The 10,000-nt window shown below is 59.8% G+C and overlaps 2 non-coding genes and 1 pseudogene across 2 annotated transcripts in view; all 3 read left to right on the forward strand.

The window, feature by feature from the left end:
- Positions 1–3,865: 3,865 nt before the first annotated feature.
- On the forward strand, positions 3,866–6,238 carry LOC145273566 (small subunit ribosomal RNA; annotated as a pseudogene).
- A 394-nt stretch (positions 6,239–6,632) lies between these two features.
- Positions 6,633–6,790, forward strand: LOC145273321 (5.8S ribosomal RNA). The gene has a single exon (XR_013866316.1). It is a non-coding gene; the product is annotated as a 5.8S ribosomal RNA (ribosomal RNA).
- Positions 6,791–7,385: 595 nt separating this feature from the next.
- Positions 7,386–10,000, forward strand: part of LOC145273236 (large subunit ribosomal RNA) — a 5,722-nt gene continuing 3,107 nt past the window's right edge. Inside the window, exon 1 of the ribosomal RNA XR_013866262.1 lies at positions 7,386–10,000. This exon is cut by the window's right edge and continues 3,107 nt beyond it. This is a non-coding gene — a ribosomal RNA (large subunit ribosomal RNA).

Here is a 10,000-nt window from a genome sequence, read left to right on the forward strand (position 1 = left end):
TGCGGGCCTCCAGAGCTCGATAAAGTAGTGGTGTCGCTAGCGGTCGAGAAGGCACTTTTCGACGCCTACTGCCACCCCCACATGGCGGTAGGCGCAAAACTGGAAAATCGCCGACCAGAAATGTCGCTTCGTATAATCGACGTTTTTTTTGACCACCATTTTCAGGTGTCGGAGGTGGGTCTGGACGAATACCAACACCATTTCTGGGGTTTCACAACCGGCCCGGCTTCTCCGACATATGTTGGAAAGGAGTAGCGATCGAGCGACGGGGGCTGTCGGTAGGCGGCCGCGGGTTGCATGTGTGCCCGGGACAGCACCCCCATCCAACTAAGGGGTGTCCCCCGGGGGCCAGGGGGACCTCGTCAGGTCGGCCGGGCGCTTCCAGACGCCTACCGACACCGGTCAGGTCGGCGAGGCTCCCGGCGGCCCCGAGCGGGACCACAGGTTGCGGAGGCGTCCAAGTGAGCGGCGGCGAGAGGCGGAGGCCCCCGGGGTCGACTCCGCGGCCCCCGGGTCGGTGTGCGGGCCTCCAGAGCTCGATAAAGTAGTGGTGTCGCTAGCGGTCGAGAAGGCACTTTTCGACGCCTACTGCCACCCCCACATGGCGGTAGGCGCAAAACTGGAAATCGCCGACCAGAAATGTCGCTTCGTATAATCGACGTTTTTTTGACCACCATTTTCAGGTGTCGGAGGTGGGTCTGGACGAATACCAACACCATTTCTGGGGTTTCACAACCGCCCGGCTTCTCCGACATATGTTGGAAAGGAGTAGCGATCGAGCGACGGGGGCTGTCGGTAGGCGGCCGCGGGTTGCATGTGTGCCCGGGACAGCACCCCCATCCAACTAAGGGGTGTCCCCCGGGGGCCAGGGGGACCTCGTCCAGGTCGGCCGGGCGCTTCCAGACGCCTACCGACACCGGTCAGGTCGGCGAGGCTCCCGGCGGCCCCGAGCGGACCACAGGTTGCGGAAGGCGTCCAAGTGAGCGGCGGCGAGAGGCGGAGGCCCCCGGGGTCGACTCCGCGGCCCCCGGGTCGGTGTGCGGGCCTCCAGAGCTCGATAAAGTAGTGGTGTCGCTAGCGGTCGAGAAGGCACTTTTCGACGCCTACTGCCACCACCCACATGGCGGTAGGTGTAAATCGGAATAGACCGGACCAGGAATGTCGAGGGGGAAAAAAATGACAAAGTCCTGGTGTGCCTAGCCTACGAGAAGGCACTTTGCGACGCCTACCGACATCCCCATGTGGCAGTAGGCGTAAAACTGGAAAATCGCCGACCAGAAATGTCGCTTCGTATAATCGACGTTTTTTTTGACCACCATTTTCAGGTGTCGGAGGTGGGTCTGGACAAATACCAACACCATTTCTGGGGTTTTCCAGTTTGAAAGTTTTATAAAACATGTTCGGTAGGAAGCACACTTTGGTGTGTCGGTTCGTCGGAGCAGCGACTCTTTGCCTCGTGGTGGTCCGGAACGTCTCTACGGGCTTGTCGCAAAGGCGTCAGAAGTGGCATCTCCGCCGCCTAGGGCTGTCACCGTTATCGCTGTCGCCCGCGCTCCAACTTGTTTTGATCCGCCGCCTTCGTCCTGCCAACCTTGCCGCCGCTCATCGTCGTTAGGTTATAATACGTGGTACGTGTGTGTGCTTCTCCGTGGACCTAGGGCTGCTCGACGTGTCGAACGATATGTTGGAACAACTAACGGCTCCTTTTCCTGGTTCCATAGTCGTCGTGGTACCCGCGTCGTCAGCCATATCTATGTCCACCATGTTTAGCCGATACGTTTGCTGCAGCTTCTGCTTCCGCCTCAGCGTTCGCCGCTCTCAGCCGCCGCTGTTGTTGCTGCCGTTCTGCCATTCAACCACTACCTGCGAATCTTTCGATGATCGGCCGAACGACCCATCGCTGTGCGACCGATAAATCCTCCGGATTAGGGAGAAACGCCGCCGCTCTCTGCCGCCGTCGAACGGAAAACGTACATTGTAACGAACGAACGAACGAACGAACGAATTAACGAACGAGCGAACAAACAAACAAAAATAGCCGCGGGGGATGCACTATGTAGATCCTGATCCCCTTGTAACCATACGTACGTTGTTCGATGCTCTCCCGTCCTGGAAGTCGCCGCAGCAAACAGGAGGATGAGCAGCAGCAGGCGCCGCCGCCGTAACCGCCGCCTGCCTGCCGCCTCCTACTCCTGTCAGCGTCCGATCTCACAGCCGTGTGAACGTTCGCTGACACCCGATTTCTTTCCGTCTGGCAAAACCTTGGACGTCCCGCTCGCGGTACACGTGCTGCAGCGACTTCTCGTCCGACAACGCATAAGCGTCGACGTCTGCCGCCGCATCTTCTGATACGTGGACGGTGATAGCGCTAGTCCCTTCTTGCGCCACCTCCACCTTTGTTAGCGCCAAAGAAGATCGATCGAGCAGTCGTGGTCGCAGTCGATTAACCCGTTTTCACCGTCCGCAGTTCCCAAGCCGCCGATCAAGTCGTTGCTCTTCTTGTTCGTTCTTCCCATACCGTCGATTTGCACGGCTGCCGGATGAGCCATCCTCTGTCCGGCGAAGCGCTCACGTCAGTGATCGATACTTGCACCGACAGTCCTCCCGCTCGCGACTCGGTGCTCGAATCGGACTCGTTCGTTTTTATCTCGATGCGATTGTGAAAAGGGGGACCGGTCGTCAATGTCGTGTGTGTCGACGATGTTGTTCGCCCGGTCCGCCGCGTTGTTGTCGTTTTTTTTTTTTTTTTTTTTCCCTAACGTTCGCCGTCGCACGGACGAAAGGGTGAGAAAAAAAAAAGCTCGAAAAAGCCGCCCAAAAAATCGGACCGAGGAGCCGCTTGCGAGAACGCGCCATGTGCACGTTGTCTCTCCTCGGTTTTCCGAGCACGAACACGACGCCGGTCGGTCGGTCGGTCGACGAAGGCGACGACGAAGGTGACGGGAAAATTTACGCCGCCGCTGCCCTGGTCCAGCTCCTCCCCGATGACGGCTGTGATGTTGACGTTGACGTTGGCGAAGACGACGACGACGACGGAGACGACGACGACGACGAGACGGCATCGATGGCGACCACGATGACGACGACCTCGACGAGTTCAGTCTGCACCTTGACCTCCGATGTCCGTGTGCACTGCCGTCGTGCTGTTTGTCGTTTGTCGTATGTATCGCTGTCAAGGGTGCCGTTGTCGTTGTTGTTGTCGACGTTGTTGCTTGCTCTCTCGTCTCGGTCGGTTGGTACGTTGATGACGACGACGACGACGAAGACGACGACGACGACGACGAGACGGCATCGATGGCGACCACGATGACGACGACCTCGACGATTCCAGTCTGCACCTTGACCTCCGATGTCCGTGTGCACTGCCGTCGTGCTGTTTGTCGTTTGTCGTATGTATCGCTGTCAAGGGTGCCGTTGTCGATGTTGTTGTTGTCGACGCTGTCGTCTGTTCTCTCTTCTCGGCCGGCTGTGACGTGGACGTTGACGACGACGACGACGAGACGGAATCGATGGCGACCACGATGACGACGACCTCGGCGAGTTCAGTCTGCACCTTGACCCTCGATGTCCGTGGTGCACTGCCGTCGTGCTGCTTGTCGTTTGTCGTATGTATCGCTGTCAAGGGTGCCGTTGTCGTTGTTGTTGTCGACGTTGGTCGCTTTCGTTCTTTGAGTCTCGGTCTCGGTCCAAGTCAGGGGAGAAACAAAAAAGAGGCCATCAGCGCGCGGCAGCGCGCTTCTACTGACGGCGAACCTCCTCGAAAAACAAATAAACACGTGCCCGTCGTTGTAGTTGTCTGTCTTATGTCGGTCGGTCGGTCGGTCGGTCTGTCGTTCTGTCGAAACAAAGTCCCAAATTCCAACGATACCTGGTTTGATCCTGCCAGTAGTCATATGCTTGTCTCAAAGCTTAAGCCATGCAAGTGTAAGTTCACGCCACGCATTAGAACGGGGCGAAACCGCGAATGGCTCAGGAACCGGAACCTAATCCTCGGGACCGTATTCCTCCTCGGAGGCGATGGATAACTGTGGCAATTCTAGAGCTAATACATGTGACACAGGCCGCGATCGGTCGCGCGCCGTCGTCGCCACGCCTCGCGCCTGGCACCCGCGTCGGCCGTTCCGGGTCGCGGCGCTACATATTAGACTGAGACCGATGCGCGTCATTCCGTCCTCCCGTCGTCGGCGTTCCCGCTCGCGGGTCCGTTCGGTGGCGGGGCTCATAGGGCGGCGCGCTCCGCTTTGGTGACTCTGGATAACTCACTGGTCGATCGCACGAGCTTTCACGCCCGGCGACGGGTCTCTCGAGGGTCCGCCCTATCAACTGTCGACGGTCGGTTAAGTGCCTACCGTGGTTACTACGGGTAACGGGGATCGGGGTTCGATTCAGCGGAGGGGAGCATGCGAAACGGCTACCACATCCAAGAAAGGCAGCAGGCGCGCAAATTACCCACTCCCGGCACGGGGAGGTAGTGACGAAAAATAACGAAGCGGGACTCTGTCGAGGCCCCGCGATCGGAATGAGTACACTTCAAATCCGTTAACGAGGACCAACCGGAGGGCAAGTCTGGTGCCAGCAGCCGCGGTAATTCCAGCTCCGGTAGCGTATATTAAAGTTGTTGCGGTTAAAAAGCTCGTAGTCCGAACTCGGGTTCGTGGTCGCGCAAGCGGCCCCGGGGCGGCGCGCCATCGTCCGTCGTTGACTTTGGTCGTCCGTTCGCATTCCCGGCCCCTTTCCGCCGGTGTCAACCGCTAGCATACCCGCCACGCGGTCCTGCCGGCGAGGTGGACGAGGAGGTCGTGATCGGGATCCGGGAAAAAAAAAACAAGTTGGTCGTCGGTTCGGTTCCGGGAGTAGTCTAAGCGGGGGTGCTACGTGTGTGTGTTTGGGTGTGTTCATTCGCATCCCCGCACTCTGACCCCCGCGCTTCTCTCCCTCTCCCTTTCCGCGCGTTCCTCTTTTTTTTTGACCCCCCGGTCCGCTCCGAGTCCCTGCTTCGTGTCTTGTCTGCGCGCGTGTTGCGGTCGGCGGTTTCTCCTCCAAGGGTGCTCTTAACCGAGTGTCCCGCGGCGGCCGGTACGTTCACTTTGAAAAAAATTAGAGTGCTCAGAGCGGGCTGTTCAAGCTTGCATACGATAAGCATGGAATGATGGAAGAGGGCCTCGTCTACGTCTGTCCGGTCTCCGTCTACGGCGAGGCAATGATCGAAGGGAGCGGTCGGGGCCACTCGTATTGCGACGTTAGAGGTGAAATTCTTGGATCGTCGCAAGACGAACTGCAGCGATGGCGTGTGGCAAGCACGTTTTCCTCGATCAAGAGCGAAAGTCGGAGGTTCGAAGACGATCAGATACCGTCGTAGTTCCGACCGTAAACGATGCCGACCGGCGATCCGCCGGCGTTCGCTTCCATGACCCGGCGGGTAGCCTGCGGGAAACCAGAGTTCGGTTCCGGGGGGAGTATGGTTGCAAAGCTGAAACTTAAAGGAATTGACGGAAGGGCACCACCAGGAGTGGAGCCTGCGGCTTAATTTGACTCAACACGGGAAAACTCACCCGGTCCGGACACCGGTAGGATTGACAGATCGATAGCTCTTTCTCGATTCGGTGGGTGGTGGTGCATGGCCGTTCTTAGTTGGTGGAGCGATCCGTCTGGTTGATTCCGATAACGAACGAGACTCCGGCCTGCTAACTAGTGCGCCGATGTCAGTGATTTTTACGGCGGGCTCCGGCGTCCTCCGTGGCGCTCGGGTCCGGGTCGGTTTTCTCACGCACTTCTTAGAGGGACGGGTGGCAGAAAGCCACACGAGGCGGAGCGATAACAGGTCTGTGATGCCCTTAGATGTCCGGGGCCGCACGCGCGCTACACTGGAGGTATCAGCGGGGACTTCGCCCCGGCCCGAGAGGGTTGGGAAACCTCTGAACCACCTCCCGTGATAGGGATCGGGGCCTGTAACCAACCCGGTGAACGAGGAATTCCCGGTAGGCGGGTCAACAGCCCGCGTCGATCACGTCCCTGCCCTTTGTACACACCGCCCGTCGCTACTACCGATCGAACGGTCCGGTGAGGTCCTCGGATCTGGCCGACGACGCCGCCGGGCAGTGCGCGACGTGTCCGTCACGACACTCGTGCATCTACGCCTCGGCGTTCGATGCCTGGAGAAGACGACCGAACCCGATCGTTTAGAGGAAGTAAAAGTCGTAACAAGGTTTCCGTAGGTGAACCTGCGGAAGGATCATTACCGTTTTCCCGTTCGAGACTGGTTTGTTGTTTTCCGGCCTACCTCCTCTGTCTGTCGGCGTCAACGCCTCGAATGCGCGCAAACAACCTATAAAAGGCGGAGCGAGAGATAGATTTGTGGTGACGCGGAGGTTTTTAAAGCCCAGCTCTTCTTGCTTGCTTCCGCGTCTTACCACCTGTTTGTTTTTTCGCCCACCGCAAGTGATGGCCGCTTCTTCTTTGCCTTGTCGCCGCTTTATCGTTTTTTGTTTTTTTTTGCAGCCGCTGTGCCACCGCCGCTAGCTAAAAACAAACTACTCGCGACATTGCAATGCCGTCACGCCTCCTCGCACAGACCTCCTCGCACACTACTAAATCTATATAAACAAAAACTAATATAAAAAACCCAAGTGCTGAACCCTGGACGGGGGATCACTCGGCTCGTCCGTCGATGAAGAGCGCGGCCAGCCGCGAGAACTGATGCGAATTGCAGGACTCAGTGAACATCGACACCTCGAACGCACATTGCGGCCCCGAGATCCCTTGTCTCGGGGCCACGTCCGGTCGAGAGGCGGAACGTTACATGTCTTTCTCCGTTAACGAAACGACATCTTGCCGTCCCCGTGCCCGCCCGGTCCTCGGCACGGTGGTAACCGGGACGTCGCAGGAGCGAGTGACGAGGGGGAAGAAAAATAAAAAAAGAATTGACTCCTTTCAATGTCTTTTTTTTTTTTAAAACCCTCTCCGGCCTCCTCTCTTCGTCTCCCGCTGGCAGACCGCGGAGTCTTTTCCCTTTTCGACCGCGTGAAGAAACACTGTGGAGGAGGAGCAGGAGGAGTCTGTCCGAAAGCAGCCGAAGGGAGAACAAAACAAAAAAAAAAGCACCGACCTAACCGACTGCCGGAAGTAAGCGCGCCTGCTCGTCTCGCTCTCTGCCTCATGAAGGTGTCTCTCAGCGACGCCTCGAGCAGCGCGACGAGCACGGCCGTCGCACCGTAAAAAGGTGGCCGCGTCGTAGGCAACGTCGGATGGGGAGGACCCACGCTTTTTTTTAATTGTTGGCTTCTTCATTTTCGGTCGGACGGGCGCTATATCGGCCAGCCGTCGTCACACGGAGGGTACCGATCGAGATTCCTCTCCTCCAAACACCACACTCTACTAAAAACCGCCGCCCTCGGCTCGGACGAGACGACCCGCTGAACTTAAGCATATCGCTAAGCGGAGGAAAAGAAACCAACCGGGATTCCCTTAGTAACGGCGAGTGAACCGGGAGAAGCCCAACGCCGAATCCCGTCGCAAGTTAAAGGCTTCGGGACGTGTGGCGCATGGGTCGAAGGCAGCCGTTCGTTTTCGTCTCGCATAGTTCGGAGTTCCCTCGATCGGGCGCCCGCGGCGGGTGCCAGGCCCATTCGGTGCGGACGGCGAGCGACGGCCTTCGATCCGAGAGTCGGGTTGCTTGGGAACGCAGCCCAAATCGGGTGGTAAGCTCCATCCAAGGCTAAATACCGGGACGAGTCCGATAGTCGACAAGTACCGTGAGGGAAAGTTGAAAAGAACTTTGGAGAGAGAGTTCAAGAGAACGTGAAACCGCCCAGGGGTAAACGGGTGGGACCGCTCACCGCGATCGCGGGGGGGACTCAGTCCGGTGCTGCCTAGGCTCGAGCCCAAACTCGATGTGTGTTCTTGAAAGAGAGGCCGTCGCGGCACAGGTCGTCGTTCGTCGGGTCCGCGGGGAACTCGTTCTCCGCGGGCCAGCTTTTGTGCCCGCGTCGCCGACGAAGGAGACGGGCCGCGTGGATAGCGGGGAAGGGAAACGTGGTGACGACCGCGGCTGTCGGTAGGTGGCTGCGTCGGTTGGCTGCGACGGAGGGGACTCGTCCTCTCGATCGCTGCTGCCGCCGGGCCCTAACCCGCCGCATCCGTCGCCGCCGCTTCTTCTTTCCTCCTGCTCCCTCCGCGCGCGACTCCGCTGCACCCGTCCCCTCTCATCGCTCGGCGTAATCATGGCGCGGGCGCTTCGGCGCGACCTCCGCGCGGCCGGCACCGGACGCACTTCCCCTCCGGTCCGTCGTCGCGACCCGTTCCCGGCGTGCAGGTCGAACACGCGGGTTTTTTTCCGTAGGCGGCAGGCGGTTTCATCACCCTGAAAACCCCCGTCTTCCCACCTTGTGAAGTCGGGGGCCACCGGCCGTCGGGCCCGCGAACGTAACTGCCCCTTTCTGCCGGGAACGGTGAAATCGACACGATCCGTTACAGTGGCGAGCCGGTCCGTTTTGATCCCGCCGGAAGTCGCGTGCGGGCGACGCACTCTGTGTGTCGCTCCTTAGGCGCCCCACCGTCTCGGGCGCGTGCGCGATGAGAGGCGGGATAGGACTGGCGCGGCCTCGCCGCACGCACCTCGCCGACGTTTCGGGTCTTGTCGGGGGCAACCCCGCCCGCGCCCGTTTCCGTTTCCGGAGAGGTCGCTCGGCGACGCTTTTTACTCGAGCCGCCCGCCACCCCGGGTCAGCGACGTGCAACGGCAACCCACCCGACCCGTCTTGAAACACGGACCGAGGAGTCCTGGCCGTTCGCGAGTCGTAGGGCCACCTCTGACTAACCCCGAAGGCGAAGCGAAAGCGAGAGAGCGTGTAGGAGGGCGTCGATCGGGAGAGGTGTCGTGGCAAAGTCGTCCGGGGGTCGTCGGGGGGTGTCGTCGGTCTCGTGCCGTCGTCTTCTCCTCGCCTCACCCGCCTCCGAGCCGTGCCCGATCCCGCCGGCGCGGCGTTTCGGCCTTCCGCCGTCGCTGCTGCGGTGCCCGCAACTTTTCCTTTTTTCTCTCTTCCCGAGAGAGATAGGAGAGGGAAGGCTCGTGGCTGACGTGCGGTTGTTTTCCCTCCTCCCCGAGAGGGGACCGGCGCATCTTCCAAAAAGGGGAATTGCCGGGCGCCAGCTTCCATATCCTCCTTCCGCCAATCGGTGAGATCCCGCGGCTTGAACTAGTCCTATTTTGTCGGTCGAGTTTAGGCGCTGCGCGCGGGCGCATCACCCCCGGGTCGGTTTCCCCTTTTCCGAGTACGACTCGGCCGACTCTGGCGTAGCGAGCGACCAGGGACCCGAAAGATGGCGATCCACGCCCGGTCGGGATGAAGCCAGAGGAACTCTGGTGGAAGTCCGAAGCGCTCTGACGTGCAAAATCGATCGTCGGAACCGGGTGTAGGGGCGAAAGACCAATCGAGCCGTCTAGTAGCTGGTTCCCTCCGAAGTTTCCCTCAGGATAGCTGGCGCTCGATCGTCGCAATTCCATCCGGTAAAGCGAACGATTGGAGGCCCCGGGGCCGTTCACGGCCTCGACCTACTCTCGAACTCGGAACGGGTGGAACGGGCCGACTCTCCCGAACGACGGAGCCGACCCATCCGGCCGCCGCCGCCAGCACGCTTCGCTGGGCGGTTGGTCACCTCGAATGCGAGTGCCAAGTGGGCCACTTTTGGTAAGCAGAACTGGCGCTGTGGGATGAACCAAACGTCCGGCTAAGGTGCCTAACGCGACGCCCATGAGATCCCGAAAGGGTGTCGGTCGATATAGACAGCAGGACGGTGGCCACGGAAGTCGGAATCCGCTAAGGAGTGTGTAACAACTCACCTGCCGAATCGACCGGCCCCGAAAATGGATGGCGCTGGAGCGACGGACCGATGCCGGACCGTCGCGGCGAGGAGCGATGAACTTTCGCGCCGAAACGATGCCGCGACGAGTAGGAGGGCGCCGCGGCGAGCACGGAAGCCTAGGGCGCGAGCCCGGGTGGAG

Source organism: Euprymna scolopes, unplaced genomic scaffold, assembly GCF_053919585.1.
Source record: "Euprymna scolopes isolate OS-2025 unplaced genomic scaffold, ASM5391958v1 sca1, whole genome shotgun sequence".
Taxonomy (NCBI): domain Eukaryota; kingdom Metazoa; phylum Mollusca; class Cephalopoda; order Sepiida; family Sepiolidae; genus Euprymna; species Euprymna scolopes.